Genomic DNA, 14,251 nt, shown 5'->3' with positions numbered 1-14,251 from the left:
GCCGGGGAGGAACAATGTCACCGGGCGGGGGGGGGCTGCGCCAATCGGCGGCGGCCGGGGGGGGGCCGGGGGGGGCCGGCTGATGTCACCGGGGCCGGTCCGGACCGATGGGGCGGGCGGCGGGGAGAGGGGCGGGGGGGGGGGGAAGCGGGGACGGGGGGGCACCGGGGGACCGGGGGACGGAGGGGGGGGGGGGGGGGGACGGGGCCGACAGCAGCGGGGGGAGCCCCGCGGGGGGGCGCGGGAGCGGGGAGGGACTTTGGCGGACTCGATACCAAAAGGCGACAATGACAGCGCCGCCAACAGCTGTTGGGGGGGACCGGGGGGGACCGGGGGACGGCACCGAGCAAACCCCGGCCCCGAGCAAACCCCGGCCCGGCCGCCGCATGGCACGCCGGGCTGCGCGGCTCCCCGACGGCGCGTCGGTATTTGCCGGTGCCCCGCCGGTTCCCGTCCCGTCCCGTCCCGTGCCGTGCCGTGCCCTCGGGGCACGCTTCCGCCCGGCGGCTCCCCGTTATTTCACTTTTTCCCTCCGCCCCCCCCGAGCCCGGCCATCCCCGAGGTTTCGGGGCTCTCCCCAGCCCGCAGCGCCCCGGGGAAGCGGGCAGCCGGAGCGAGGAGCGCAACGAGCCCCGAGCAGCCCCTCCAGCGAGAGCCAAGCTGGGGTGGGGGGGGAGAAAAGGAAGAAAAGGCACCGCCAACAAAACGGCCGCAGCATCCCTCCCGGCTCCCCGCTCGCCCCCAGCCGCATTTGGGGCCGCCGCTTCCTCCCACAGGGGTAAATCCCCCCCCCCCCCCTCCGCCCCCTCCGCCTTTGTTGCATTATTTTTACACCCGTGTGTTTCCCAGCTGGCTCGGCAAAGCCTCAACCATCCGTTAAATATGTATTTAAAACGTTAAGAAGTGAAGCGTGGAAATGTGTTTCCCAACGGTTGCGGGGCTGATCCGTAACAGGTCAATTAGGAAAATCTGTCCCAGCGACAGCCGGGACGGCCGCCGCCGCCCCCCCGGCGTGTGCCCCGCTGCTGCCGCCCGGCCCCCGGCGGGGATGGAGGGGGGGGGACCCCGGGATGCCCCCCGGGACTCGCCCGGCTTTGGGGCTGCGGAGCCGGGAGCGGGGCACGGGGCGGGGGGCGAGCCCCGGAGGTGGGCACGGGGGGCGCGGGGGGACGGGGACGCCCCCTCCTCCCCGTCGGGGGGGCGGCAGCGCCGGCCGCGGGGTGTCACCGGCCGCTGAGCCGGCCCGGGGCTCCCCGAAATAGCGTCCTGCTCGCCCGGCCGGGGCTGCAGCAGCGGCGGCAACCTGCCCGCACGGCTGCTCGCCACGAGCGGCTGAGACAGGCGAGACAGGTGCCGGGGGGGGCTGCGGAGCCCTCCTTCCTTTCCCTTTCCCTTTCCCTTTCCCTTTCCCTTTCCCTTTCCCTTTCCCTTTCCCTTTCCCTTTCCCTTTCCCTCTCCCTCTCCCTCTCCCTCTCCCTCTCCCCGCTCCTTTCCCCTTTTCCGTTTTCCCTTCACCTTTTCCCTTCCCCTCCTCCCTTTTCCCTTCCCCTCTTCCCTTTCCCCTTCCCTTTTTCCTTCCCCTTATCCTTTTTTCCTTTTCCCTTCTCCCTTCTCCTTTTCCCTACATTACCCCCCAAGTCCATAGGGCTCGGTCCCGCAGCGCGGCCCCGGGGGGCTCCCAGGACCCATTCCCCCACCTCTCTTTTCACAACAAACCTACGTTATTACCTACGAACACATAAATTTTATTATTTTTATTTTTTTTAAATCGCGACCGTAGGCAGCCAAGGCGCGAACGAAGGCAATCAGGGCACATGATGAAGCGGTAACTTAATAAAAACCAGCCTGTTGCTTTCGTGCCGAAAATCTCTCCTTGTGTCGGTGAGCCCGCTGCCTTGCCTTCATCCCCCCGCAGCCCCTGCAAGGTTCCCCTTGATTGCGCCGTGCTCCGGGGGGGGGGGGGAGCAAATCTCAGCACCTGGTGCTGAGGACATGAGGCATGAGGGCTGCCCACAAGCTCTCTGCTTAGACGAGGTGAGGTACGGGGTGAGAAGCGGGGCAGGGAATTCCCCCTACCCCACCTTTTTTTTTTTTTTCTTTGTGGATGTTTCAGCCATCTCCCCAAATGTTTTTTTGGTGTATTTCTGTACTTCCAAGCGATGTCTGACCTGCAGACTGCCACACCGTCCCACCTGCCAAATCAACCTCTTGGGCACCTGCGATCTCAAGGGAAGGGACCTGAGCTCACTGAGTGGGTCAGTCGCTTTTGTCCTTTTGGGGTTCTTCTTTCTTTCTTTCTTTTTTTTTTTTTCTTCAGCGCGAGGTTTGTTTTTGTTAACACTTGCTCGATTGAAATGTTTGAGACACATGCGCTCTGCCAAAAACCCAGCATGTCTTCCCATTCAACCGGAGGCTGCAAAAGCTTCTAATCTTTACAGGAGTCACCCAGAGGGAAGGCTCAGAAATACCAGAGCTGATGTTTGCGATACTTTCAGGATTACAAACACGCAGGAAATAGGCCATCGCCTGTTCTCATACAGCTGCAAAACAAAACAAAACAAACAAGACAAAACCAAACCAAACAAAACTTATAGAGCCTTGTCACTTATGAACCTGTTGTAAACTGCAACAGAATAATTAGGTTGCTGGTTCGGTTTCACTGCAAACCCAGGCTGGATGCTGTGTGCCTTACATCTCTGTGTGCCTCACATCTCAGGCTCCGTCGTCCCTCCTCTCAAGTACGGCCACGTATTCTAAGAGGACAAGCCCCACATCACTGAGATTAACGGGGACTGACTCTCCTGACCTTAATGTTGTCAAAAACACCTCCTCCAGGATCCTTTTAACTCTTCTCCGCAGGTGTAAGGCATGTAAGTATTCTGCCCGTCGTTCATCGTGTTTAATGCAAGATACTATTGTTTGTTTGTTTGTTTTCTGTTTTTTACGAGATACGATCCATTTAGTACCTTGCTCAAAGAAAAAACTTTAAGAACTCAGTTTAAGATGCATACCATTTTCTTATTGCCCCCCAAAAGGCAATTCCTACAGTTTACAAAGCAGTGTGATGGCTATTTCGTTTTAACAGCTCCTAGGCATTACCAGCGTTTTCATTTCTTATTGGCAATGCAATCTGCTGGTGAAGGAGGAGAGGGAGCACAGCGCCAGGCAGAAGTGGCGCCTGGGCTGGGAGGCATCCAGCAGGCAGGAGCAGGTGCCGTGGGAGCGTGCAGGCTCTTCTCAGCATCAGGGTCATGCGGAGGCTCTCTTCATGCTGGTACTGAGTAAGGAAATATCCTTATATATATATATATATATATATATATATATATACATAATGCAGCACCTTTTTGTGTGGCTGGGGGAGCATTTCCAGCCTGCAGGGCAGTGGGGCCTCTGCAGAAATGTCCCCTCCCCAAACAGCGGTCCCCAAATGTCCCCAAGCAAGCAAATTAAAGCTAAAATCCTTTTAAAGCATCGGAGCCAAGGAAGCAGAGGTGGAGAGGAGGTTACCGATGCCTGCTGCACTTTGCCTGGCTGCACTTGGTTTTCCACTGTGCAGGAGGTCTGAAGCCCTCAGGAGTTTATCTGAGGGGGTATTCTCTGCACCAACCAAGCTGGACACCGATGGGATTAGGAAATCAGCCCTGTGCTCACAGCAGTGCTCTGCTCTGACCATTCTCCGTCACCTGGTGCCCACAGCAGTGCCTGAGGGTGTAAAAGATGTAGGCGTGTTATTATAGAGACAGGGCCAGGCGAAACCCTGGCACAAGTGGCTGTCTCCTCAGCAATAAATGGGGCATGCTTGTCGGGACTGAATTTAGTCTAGAAAATCACGTTACTCTTTTATTTTTGTGGGGAATTCCCACATGGTGCAGCGTGGGCAGTTAGTTCTAATTTTGAATTTCTTGGGCAGTATTCCTGCATGTTTTTTTATTTTAATTTTTTTTACATTTCACTGTTTGTCTCTATGTGGCACTATTATGCTACCCTTTTCTTCTTTTCCATTTCCATGTCGTTACTTTGATGTAGCGCTCCTTAAAAATGCGAGACCTGGCTGAAAGAACACAAAATCCTGGGTATGGTTTGCTTCCCATCTGAACACCTATGGGAAATAAAATTGTCCCCCCAAAGGTGATTCCTTTGCCCTGCCCCACCCTCTGTTCAGGAGAAAAATGCTGTAGAAACCCTGGCAAGGGCTATGCTAGTGAGGTTAATGCATCCATCTCACCAAGCCGCAGGGATTTTGTCGATGCGTGCTGGCAGTGGAGACGATCCCCTGTCCCAAGGTGCCCGTGCCCTGCGGAGGGGTTGTGCGACCCTTTCAACGCACGGCAAACTTTATCCTGGTGTCAACATCTGCCAGCCTCAGCAGCAGAAGTCCACACCGGAAAATTTGGCCAGGCTTCTCCTTCATCTGCGGGGAGTTTTGGGGGGCTGCAGCCTTCTCGTGTTGTACCGGGACTTGCACTGATGGAGGAACAGCTGAACTCTGGGTTCAGCGTGAACGTGTCAAAGCCCCGATCCAGTCCGGCAGCATCTCTTGCAGCCCGTGGTGTCAAAGGTTGCTGCGTGCGTCCCCTGTGCTCCCCGGGTGGCATTGTTTGGTAGAGGGGCTCCAGCAGATGGCCCAAAAACGCACCTCGGCCAAGCGAAGAGGGACCACATGTGATGAACCATAGATGTCTCATTAGCAAACGGGGGAAAAAAAAAAAGCAAGGATGAGAAAAAAAAGATAAAAAGAATACACAGACATTTACATATTTACATTGTTTCTCCCTCATTTTAGATTCTCCTTTAGCTGAAGTGTCAGTGTGCTTGCTTTTCTCCTTCTGTTTGTATGTTTACTTGTGCTAAATAGATTATGATAATCAGGCACATAAATGCATGCAACTGTTATTATGGCATTTTAATCACAGAGTTTTTCACTGGAAGCCTTCATTAGAATTCTCATAATCTCACTTGTTAGTGTAACAAACAGCAATAAATGCCAAGGAACTTGGATTAAGTCAGAGACATTCAGACATTAAAGGAGGAATATGGAAATGCTGTCAAATCTCCGCATTATTTATTGAAATGTCACATAAACAGTTCAGGACTTTACATATCTTACTCATTATAAGAATAGGGCGCGTGGCCACCTGAAGATAGCAATTATAGGTTTTTAGGGAGTACTACAACCATATATCTCTTATAGTTTCTCTCCAGCTTTGCCAGACTAGCTGGCTGCCCTGACACTTCCTAACTATTTATTTATGTGCAAACTTGATCCCGGAGGCATTTAGATGGGGTTTGGGGGATGCTCCCAGATGCCCATGGCACAGAAAGGTGGCACATTTGCCTTCATGTAGCTCTTCTGCACCTTTGGGGAGCAGTGCCCACAGTAACTGCTTGAATTTACCCCACCACCGTTCCCACAGGCTGGCTCCAGTGGCACAGCTGAGGGAGCAAGCTGGGGCTTTGCCACTGCTTTTTTCAGACCATAAAAATGTACAGCATCCCTTGAAGTCCTTGGGAAATGTGCGGCGCTCATGCTGGGAGCGGGGCTGCACGCACATCCCAGCGCACGCCTTCCCTGAAAGGCGACGTGGGCTTCCCCTCTGTGCGCCGAAACGCTGCTGCGGGGAAGGGATGCTGCTAATATCAGAAGGAGAAGAAAATAGCTGCTCTTCTCATGCAAGTCCACCGACAATTTTATACCATGCCGGCAAGGCCACCTCCCACTCATGAATATGCACAGACACAGGAGCGGTGGGGAGGTGGGCTGCAGGGCCTGGCCCCATGCCACTGCCGATGTAAAACACTTGAGCAGCAGAGTTATTCAGGGCATCTTGCTCTCTCTTTCTCACTCTTTTTTTTCCCTTCCCCCTTTTTCCTTTTGTATTTTTTCCTTTTAAGAAAAAGCTGGAAAACTGAATGCAAAAGGCAAATTTTGGGGGTTTCCCACCCTTTGGGTTATCGCGCAGCAGCCCTTGCACCCGTCTGAGATACTCCCTGACAGATGTAGGCAAGATGCTGAAATAGGTGAATGGTGAGAGTTGTGCACGGGCTGCTTTTCTGCATTCAGCCACGTAGTGGTAATAAGTTTTGCAGGGAGAAACAAGATCTCATCACGGCAAAACTCTTGCTGAGCCCAAAGGAGGGAGAACCTGCAGTTCTCTTGGGGTATGCAGAGCAGCCAGCTGAATCTGTGCTGGAAGGTGAATTTGATTCCCCTTTCCAGACCCATTTTACTACGTGTGCTGTTTTAAATAAAATTCTGAGTCAGCACAACTGGCAAGCATGGCAGAGAGGGAGCTATCATTCATTTGCCCAAGAAAGATAATTTGTGTATAGCAAAGGGAAAGAAAAACAAAAAGAAGGCATTACCCAAGATTGAAAGTCTGTGCAACTGCTCTATCACCCAGATTTTTCAATATTGGCTCAAATGCAAAAGATACGTGCTGGTTATCTAAAAGTACAAGTTTTGATGCCTTGAATCCAAAGTTTCTGTGGTCTCTCCCTCCCTCCCTGCTAAAATGCAAACCATCCAAAAGGGATTTACTCTTCACAGAAACTGATGTGATTGTGAGGCCACTTAATTCCAAAGAGACCCCCTGAAACTCTGAGGAAATACTTTTGCAGGGTGACACGTAATAGCATTTTACAGGACTCGGCAGCACTCTGGCCCCGTGCTATGCTTCAAGAGCTCCTCTCCACTCAGGGGATGAGCCCTCTTGGTTTTGTTTCGATGCCTGCCACACCATCTGTGAAGATGTGGGTCGGTCTCTGGGCTATTGTTGCGTTCCCGTCTTCCCATCTGAATCACTTAAAAGATGCTCCATAGAGAGTGCCTCCACGAGCTGCTGGGCTGTGGAAAGATATTCTTCAGTTGTCAAGGTTTTTATGTATTTTCTCAAAAAAAAAAAAATAGTAGAGGAAAGATTCCTTGCTTTCGGTACCGTTCTGGCAGGAGTTTTGATCTTTTGCACAGCATGCTGAAGTTATTACCTTGGGCTCTTCACACCGTTCCTCCCTCTGCTCTTCCCTTGCTGCTCCGGCCGGACCGGGGGCCCTGACCCGCTCCCTCGTGCGCCCGGGCTCGCTTTACCGAAGCGTGGTGCCTGCGCTGGGAGATTTAAAGCACATGTTCCTTTGGAACCACTTGAAGAAAACGTTCACAAGTGAAAATATAAATGCCTTAAATAACATCGCTTGTTTTAACAGTCCCACATGAAGCCTCCTGCTGCCAATCCACCGACCGTGCGAGCCAGGTCCTGGCGTGCCTCGCCTGATCCACGTGTCCTTCCAGCCCGCCCCGAGGGTGAGGCTCTGGGGGGAGATGCTGGGAGAATCCCTTTGCCAAACCCCAGAGGTTTCCTACCCTTTCGTGGCCACCTCTCGTGTTAGCTTCACCCCAGACGCTTCCGAAGGGGCAAGGGGATGGGGGGCCGGGGCAGGGGGAGAGGGTGGGAGGGGAGGAAGGAAGCGGTGCAGCCATAGGAGCAAGCGTGCTAGGGGCCGTGAAATGAGAGGCAAGAGGGAGGTGTGAGGGTGTTGGTGAGGTGGAAGGGGCAGCGTGGGAGAAAAATTGTGGAGGGTAGTTCAAGGGGTTTTTTTGTTTGTTTGTTTTTAAATCCAGAACAAGGAAAAAAGTGGTTGATAAAAAGGAAGAAGATCCACAATGGCAAAGCAAGCTGTTTTCCAGGATTTAGAAAGGTCCCTACAGGTTACATGGACTTAGAGTTTGCTTAGCCATTTACAATGAAAACCAAAATAGATCTCAAGAATGACCTCCATCCGGACGGGACAGGTGCTGACCTGTACCAATAGACCTGCAACCAGCAAAATCTCACTTTCTAAAAATAAGAAAGGTATGGGAAAGTAATCTTGAGGTCTACCAGCAAGGGCACGGATTGTGCTGGTTGTCGCAGCAGCCTCCCTTCCCCTCATTTCCAGCCCTCTTTGCTCCCATCGCAGCTCTGAAGAAATCCGGAAATCCAGCCTCTCTCCAGCAGTGCTCGGGGCATGGGACACATCTCGCTGAGGGGACCTGTGCCTTTCCTATGTTTTCCATTTGCTTCCTTCGCTGCCAGCTAAGCTCCTTCAGGACTTGCATCTGCCGGTGGATGTGCTTCTCCTCAGCTGGTGATCTGCTGCCCTGCTTCTTCGCAGGAGAGCAGGGCTGCTCTGCCAGCACAGCTGAAAACACACTTAGGTACAAGGTGCTGAGCAAAAGGCAAAGGTTTCTGCAGTTTGAGAGCCTCAGCGGCCCTGGGTCCATCCGTCTGCTCCCCTTGCTGAGGTACTTTTGGCTTTCTCTGGCCAGGAGGCCTCTTTCTTTCTGCCGCTGCTCTCGGTTTTCTTGGGCTTCCTGGGTGGTGGTGGAGTTGTGATGTCTTGAATACCAATAGTGAAGCCGAACATATGTGAACCTTTCCTAATCCTGCTAATCTTCCTTCAAAAACCTTTCTGAAAGTGTAGGCAACATCCAGATTTAAAAAAAAAAAAAAAAAAAAAAAAAAGCTACTGAGCATTTTAATGACAAATAATCTTTGTAAAGGGGGAGGGGGTTTTTGCCTCAGCTGGAGATGGAGCTTATGAACTACAGCAGGTAGAAATAACTGCTGTATTACCTCATGTAATCTCCACTATTCAGGGTCAGATTAGGCCTGAATGCGAGACGAAATAGACTTCTCTTTTAAACTGGGGACTTTGTCCCCACAACGGCTATTAGGCAGTAATTAGTTGTGACACAGAATTACCAGGCACACAATGGCGACCGGAGTCTTGCAAGCCCTTTGAAATGGGTTGGAGGAGCTGAATAGATACGACTTGCAATTTTTAAGCTCTGCTCAGATGTAGGCGTCAGTCACTTCCCTCCTTTGCACCTCTTTTCTGATGGCTTAAGCGCTACCTCCGCCAGACCAGGAGCTGGTAGCAGTCAGGATTTGGAAGTTTCCTGCCAGCTGCCCCACTGGCTGCCAGCAGCTTTGGGCAGGACGTTTGAGACAGATCGATAGCAACTTTTGCCTTGCTCTTGCTAGTGGTGGTCTTATTGGGATGACTTGGGCCTTGCGCTGACATGTGGGATGTTGCGAGATGTCCCCAAGCTTTGAAAGAGAAAAGGAGACCTGTAATCGTTTGTCATAGAGACGTGACAGGCCAGGCTTTGCCCATCCTTCAGTGGTGCAAGTGACCAAAATCTGTCCCCACATGCTGCCAGAGGCATTGCATGTCTCCAGTAGCTGCTGCCTGGCACAGGCCCTGGGGCAGCCCCTGAGTTATTCAGAGCAGAGAGCGGAGCCGGGCCTCTGTAATGTAGATTGCAGCCAGATGTAAACCCGAAAATTTTAGGAACTGGGAAATTAATATCGAGAGCTAAATCTCCATGCCTCTGCCAGTGCGGAGATGAAGGATCACGCTGCGAGTCTTCAATCTAGTCAGCAGCACCACAACCCTGTTGCGTCGCACCCTCTCCGAGGCATCATTTGGCAAGGCACTTGTCCAGCAGTAACGTGAAATATGGGTTTATTCCTGGTTCCAGCTAGCACCAGAAAGGCATTGCAGAGGCTGAGCCAGGAGGCAGGAGGAAATCTCTTTCCTACCTGCCCCTCCCCAGCACGCACATTGCGCTCAGCTGCTCATGGCCCTGAGGAGAGGGGAAGCCGGGTGAGGGCCTCAGAAGTCAGGATCTGGCACTGACACACCACCTGTGGTGTGGATTTCACCCGGCATCCCTGTCCTGCTGCTGGGAGGCTGCTGGGATGCTAAGGCAGGGATGAGGGACAGAACCTGTCCAGTCCAGAGGGGGAGCATCGCAAAGGGACCGTGCCTGGGAGGCATTACATGTCAAGGTCCTCTATGTGCCTCCCCAGAGAAAAACACGTAAAATACACACAGTCTGCAAATGCGCAGGGATGACTGAAACATGCTTTCAAATATGGGAAGATGTTTTCTGTGTGTGTCACCTTCTCTGCCCTGCATGCTCGTGACTGAAATGGGGACAGAGCACCTCTGTTATGTGTGAGTTCACCTACAGAGGCAGGGGGTCTGTTGGCACGTGCTCTGTGATATCCTTTAAAGGACCCTCCGAGCATGTTGCAGCCAGGAGACAAATTGTACCAGGCAGTTAAATTAAAAACAAAAGGCTGGGTTTTGTTACCCTTCCTCATGCTGAAAGTACCTCATTCCTGAATTAGTCCTGTTGATGTCCAAGCCAAACGAAATCTTCTGAAAGAGAGATGAACAGAACTGGCAATATGCTGCAGTACTTAGGGCTGTAGTTTGTTATTTTTTTTTTTCCCAGAAAATTGATTAAAGTTGGGATCTTTGATGCAAACACATATCAATGTAAATTTGTAAGCTTTTTTTTTGTTTTGTTTTTCTCTTTTTTTTTCTCTCAGGTATTGATTTAATGAAATATCAAAACTTCAGTGCCAATTAAGTGAAAAGCTTTTTATGTGTCTAGAAAGAATGAAAAAAAAAATTAAGAATCAGCACTTCCCCTTCCGAGGAACTGGAAACCAACCTGCTTCTCCTGCCAACCTGAGCAGGCATCTTGCCATTTGCTTCAGCAGATGGGATCGGGCCCCCTTGTATCAGCATTAGAGTTGTTTTCTTCCCCATCCAAGTGTGCATTTCAATTAATGGCCAAATTAACGGTGCACTTCCTGGCCTGCCGTGTGGGCCCGCTGGAAGGGCAGTGCCTGACCTCCTGGCAACCTCTGGCCTTGACTTCCCACATTCATCTTGAAACCTCTTGACTTCACAAAGCCACGTCTCCTTTCTCTGTGCCCCAGCGTTAACATGGGCAGTGGCTTCCTTTGGCTCCTGCATGCATCTCCTTGGGCTGGCTTTGGTGGCTTATTTTCTTATTGTGCTGTTTCTTACAGTTTGGGAAACTCTGGGTCACCTCCCAGATAACTCTTAATAAACTCTTGTTAATAAGCTCTGTGTAGGGCTAAAAACCCATCTGAGATGCCCAGGGCACTATTCTTTACGTCAGCTTAAAAACACCGCCACCAAGGGTCAGACCTCCCTCACCCCACCTGCCCCGCATGGGGCAGACAACACGATGCTCTGTGCCTCAGTAGAGATGCTCCCACAGGCTCTCAAACCCAAATCTCTTGATCTGAGCCTGACCACTGCCTGAGACGCTCATCCCTCCACCGCCCAAGGGGAAGGTGACCTCTACGCGCGTCCCAGCCTCTCGCCTCAGTGACTGGGTGCTGTCTTAGCCTCTATCAACAGGTACTAAATATGTCAGGGACTGCAGCAAGAATTCAGGGATCTACCCTCAAAGGTTTTGTTGATTTATCTTCACTATAAATCTATTTCTTTTGAGTGATCTGAAATTGATTTCAGGCTCATTCCTCCGTTCCCCCATTTGGTTGTAATTTGGGATGTCAAGGAAATTGTGTTGAAAGAAGAAGATGAGCCGATATGAAAAGGGATTATCTGTCCCATATGGGCAGAAGATGCTGGTGCGGGGGAGAAGGGAAAAGAAAATGTTTGTCTCTACATGTTTGCACATGTGCAGTGCTGGGCACGAGTGGTCTTCTGAGAGTGACGGAGAAATCAAAAGAAAATCCTTAGCTCTACAGAATGATCTCTTGAAAAGTGAGTGGCTTCACTAAGCTGGAACCATCCCTAGCATAGGGAAGGAAAGGATATACAGGCAAGTGTCCTCACATCTGAAATTTAAGTAACCGGTATGAACTGTTTCAGTATCAAATAAGGCCTTTTGCTTTCTGAGGAAACACGCAGAACTGAAAGAATGAGAATATCCTTTTGTAGATCTGTTGGAAAAATATGAAGTGTGAATTGATTAAAAGCTTTCTCATTTTTTAGTGTTTTTCAGCTGGGTTCACCCTGCAGAGCAGAAGTTCTGAATATTGAGATGAATTTTGATGCCATCTTTTGCAAAACATATCGCAGGAAAAAAAGGAAAAAAATGTATCATGTGCTATATCCCATGTTGATTTTCTGCATACTCATTACTGAGAAAGACATTTGCTTGTCTGATGTTTTCTCAACTGTCTTCCCAAGGTGGAATTTAGGGTGCTCCTGCATAGGCAGAGCTCACACCATACAGGGAGTTTAGGGAAAGAGCATGGTATGGCAGAAAACTCCATGCCAAAGAGCATTGAAATGAATAACAAACATGTAACATGAAGTTCAAAAAGGATTATGGTGAGTTCTAGTGCAAACCCTGGACCCTGCAAGCACTTGGTAAAGGAAAAAATGGGAACGCTGATATGAAGAAACCTGTGTCTAGGAGTAAAACCTGAAACCAGATTGCACTTGATAGCACCCTGGAGACTGCCTGCTCCCCAGGGTGACAAAGCAGAGCAAAACAAGACAGCATATTTCTGTACATGTTGCTTTTCCTTGCTGGGGCCAGCGTGCCCTGCCAGGGCTGAGTCCAGGTGTGGAAGGGGCACCAGCACAGCTGGCCAACATATGATACTTTGAGCCTGCTGCTGATGGTATTTCCATGCAGGTTGTGAGATGCCTCCTTACCCTAGTAGTTGTTACCTGGTTGTTTTGAAGTGCACCTGAAGGGTGTGATGGAGCTGCAGCCATGGCTGGTGCAAGGTTTGGTGTGGACACAGGGGTGGCTTCCCCCATGACTTGGCAGGAGGATAGCTTTGGCCAGCAAGGCAGCCTGCAAACTGCCTCTGGGAGTTGCTGAAGATGAGCTGCTCCGGCCAATATCCAGAGCAGTTCAGACCACTGGAGCACGGAGAACTTTGAGAGGTGTGGACAGGGCTGAAAGCTCCCTTTTTCTGGCCATGGGCACTGGCGTTGTCCCCAGGGATTTCGTGCAGTTTTGTCATACGAGTGCCGTGGCATCTCATGCCTGAGGGCACTCCTCCACTTTCACAAGTTCCGATACTGGCATCACTTCTCTAGGGTAGTGGGAATGAAAAAGGAAAGACTTGTGGTCCATGTTTCATGCTGGGCAGATGAGAGCCAAAGATGACAGTGTTATCTTTCTGGACGCCACGTTATAGGGCCTGTGTTTCCAGGCTGGGAATGGTTCCCTAAATAAACATATTTAATGGACATACACACAATCTCTTAGCTGAAATCGCTTATGTCCATCTGTCAAAATGGCATCATGCCCACTCTCAAGTTGGTGAGATGTTGGCCACAGGGTGTAAATACCAAGAAACCATGGGTTTACATGAGCAGCCGGTGCAATCATCTAACCAGTCTTCATCTCGCAGTACTCTGCATCTTCAGCCATTGTTGCCACAGCCTTGCCTTCATCTTCTTTGATCTTTTCCCTACAGGCCACCAGCTTAAAATGTGGACCCCAAGGTGGTTCCCTGGCTGCAGGCAAGAAAACTGCCCTTGGACTTTGTGTGTGTTGTTTGTGCTGACAAAGGAGTCAGGAGGAAATTTTCATAAAAAGTAGGCTTTAAGGAGCTTTTTAAGAAACAGTATAGCTTATTTGCATGGGATCTTGAAATATCTACCTTTAGTGGGCAAAATTTGGGCACACACAGCCCAATAATCATGCTGTTACATTGAATTAGAAAAGTTATCTTCCAGCAATAGCGCAAGCTGCAGACTGAAATACTTCTATATGTACTGTCACCAGTTTTATTAATGTGGTACAGCCTCTCACCCCTGTGGCTATATTGATTCAACCTGCCTCAGTAATCTGACCCAAAGTCATTTGTATCAACTACAAAGTATTTTGTCTTGGAAAAGATCTGACAGTTTAACAGCACTGCTGTGGGGTTTGGCTTGATCTTGAGTTGTCTGAGTTGTTCAAGCCAGAGCAACTTTTTGAGAAGATCATCCCTCCTCCTGCCCCACAGCCTTGGAGATCCCTGTTTCAGTACCTAGCATTTGCCAAAATGGTGGTCTCTGGTTTGAGTTTCTTCTCAGAAACAGCCACCAACATGAGGCGATCTACCCCTTCCCTATAGCTTGAAAGCGGACAATATCTAGATATCAGAGACTAAATGACTCTGAGGCAGCTGGACTGGCTTGGTGCAGGTGCCCCCACTCCCAAATGACCACATGTTGGTCATGACCAGCACCAAAATGGGAACCAAGCAGAGCTTCCTTCAGGGAAGAGCCATTGCTGGAGGGAACCTGGAAGAGCACTTTTTTTTTTGCTTGGAGCATTACTAGAAAAGCAGTCCAGCACTTCTTTAGGCTTGGCAAGCACGAGGCAGAAAGAGAAGCCAAAGGAATTCATGACAGCAATACCAGCAATGCTAGTGCTTAGTGCACTGAGGAAACTTTTGGTATT

At 50.6% G+C, this 14,251-nt stretch overlaps 2 long non-coding RNA genes across 2 annotated transcripts; one reads left to right on the top strand and one right to left on the bottom strand.

Annotated features, from left to right (window-relative positions):
• Positions 1-1,399: 1,399 nt before the first annotated feature.
• LOC310893077 lies at positions 1,400-3,089 on the bottom strand. The gene is made up of 2 exons (XR_014578696.1): positions 2,693-3,089; positions 1,400-2,540 (listed from the first exon to the last, which is right to left on the bottom strand). It is a non-coding gene; the product is annotated as an uncharacterized lncRNA (long non-coding RNA).
• On the top strand, positions 2,733-12,424 carry LOC310893076. The gene is made up of 3 exons (XR_014578695.1): positions 2,733-2,870; positions 3,086-3,281; positions 4,030-12,424. It is a non-coding gene; the product is annotated as an uncharacterized lncRNA (long non-coding RNA).
• The last annotated feature ends 1,827 nt before the right edge of the window (positions 12,425-14,251 follow it).

Source organism: Anser anser (genome assembly GCF_964211835.1).
Source record: "Anser anser genome assembly, chromosome: 1".
NCBI lineage: Eukaryota > Metazoa > Chordata > Aves > Anseriformes > Anatidae > Anser > Anser anser.
This window is presented reverse-complemented; position numbering and strand designations above follow the sequence as displayed.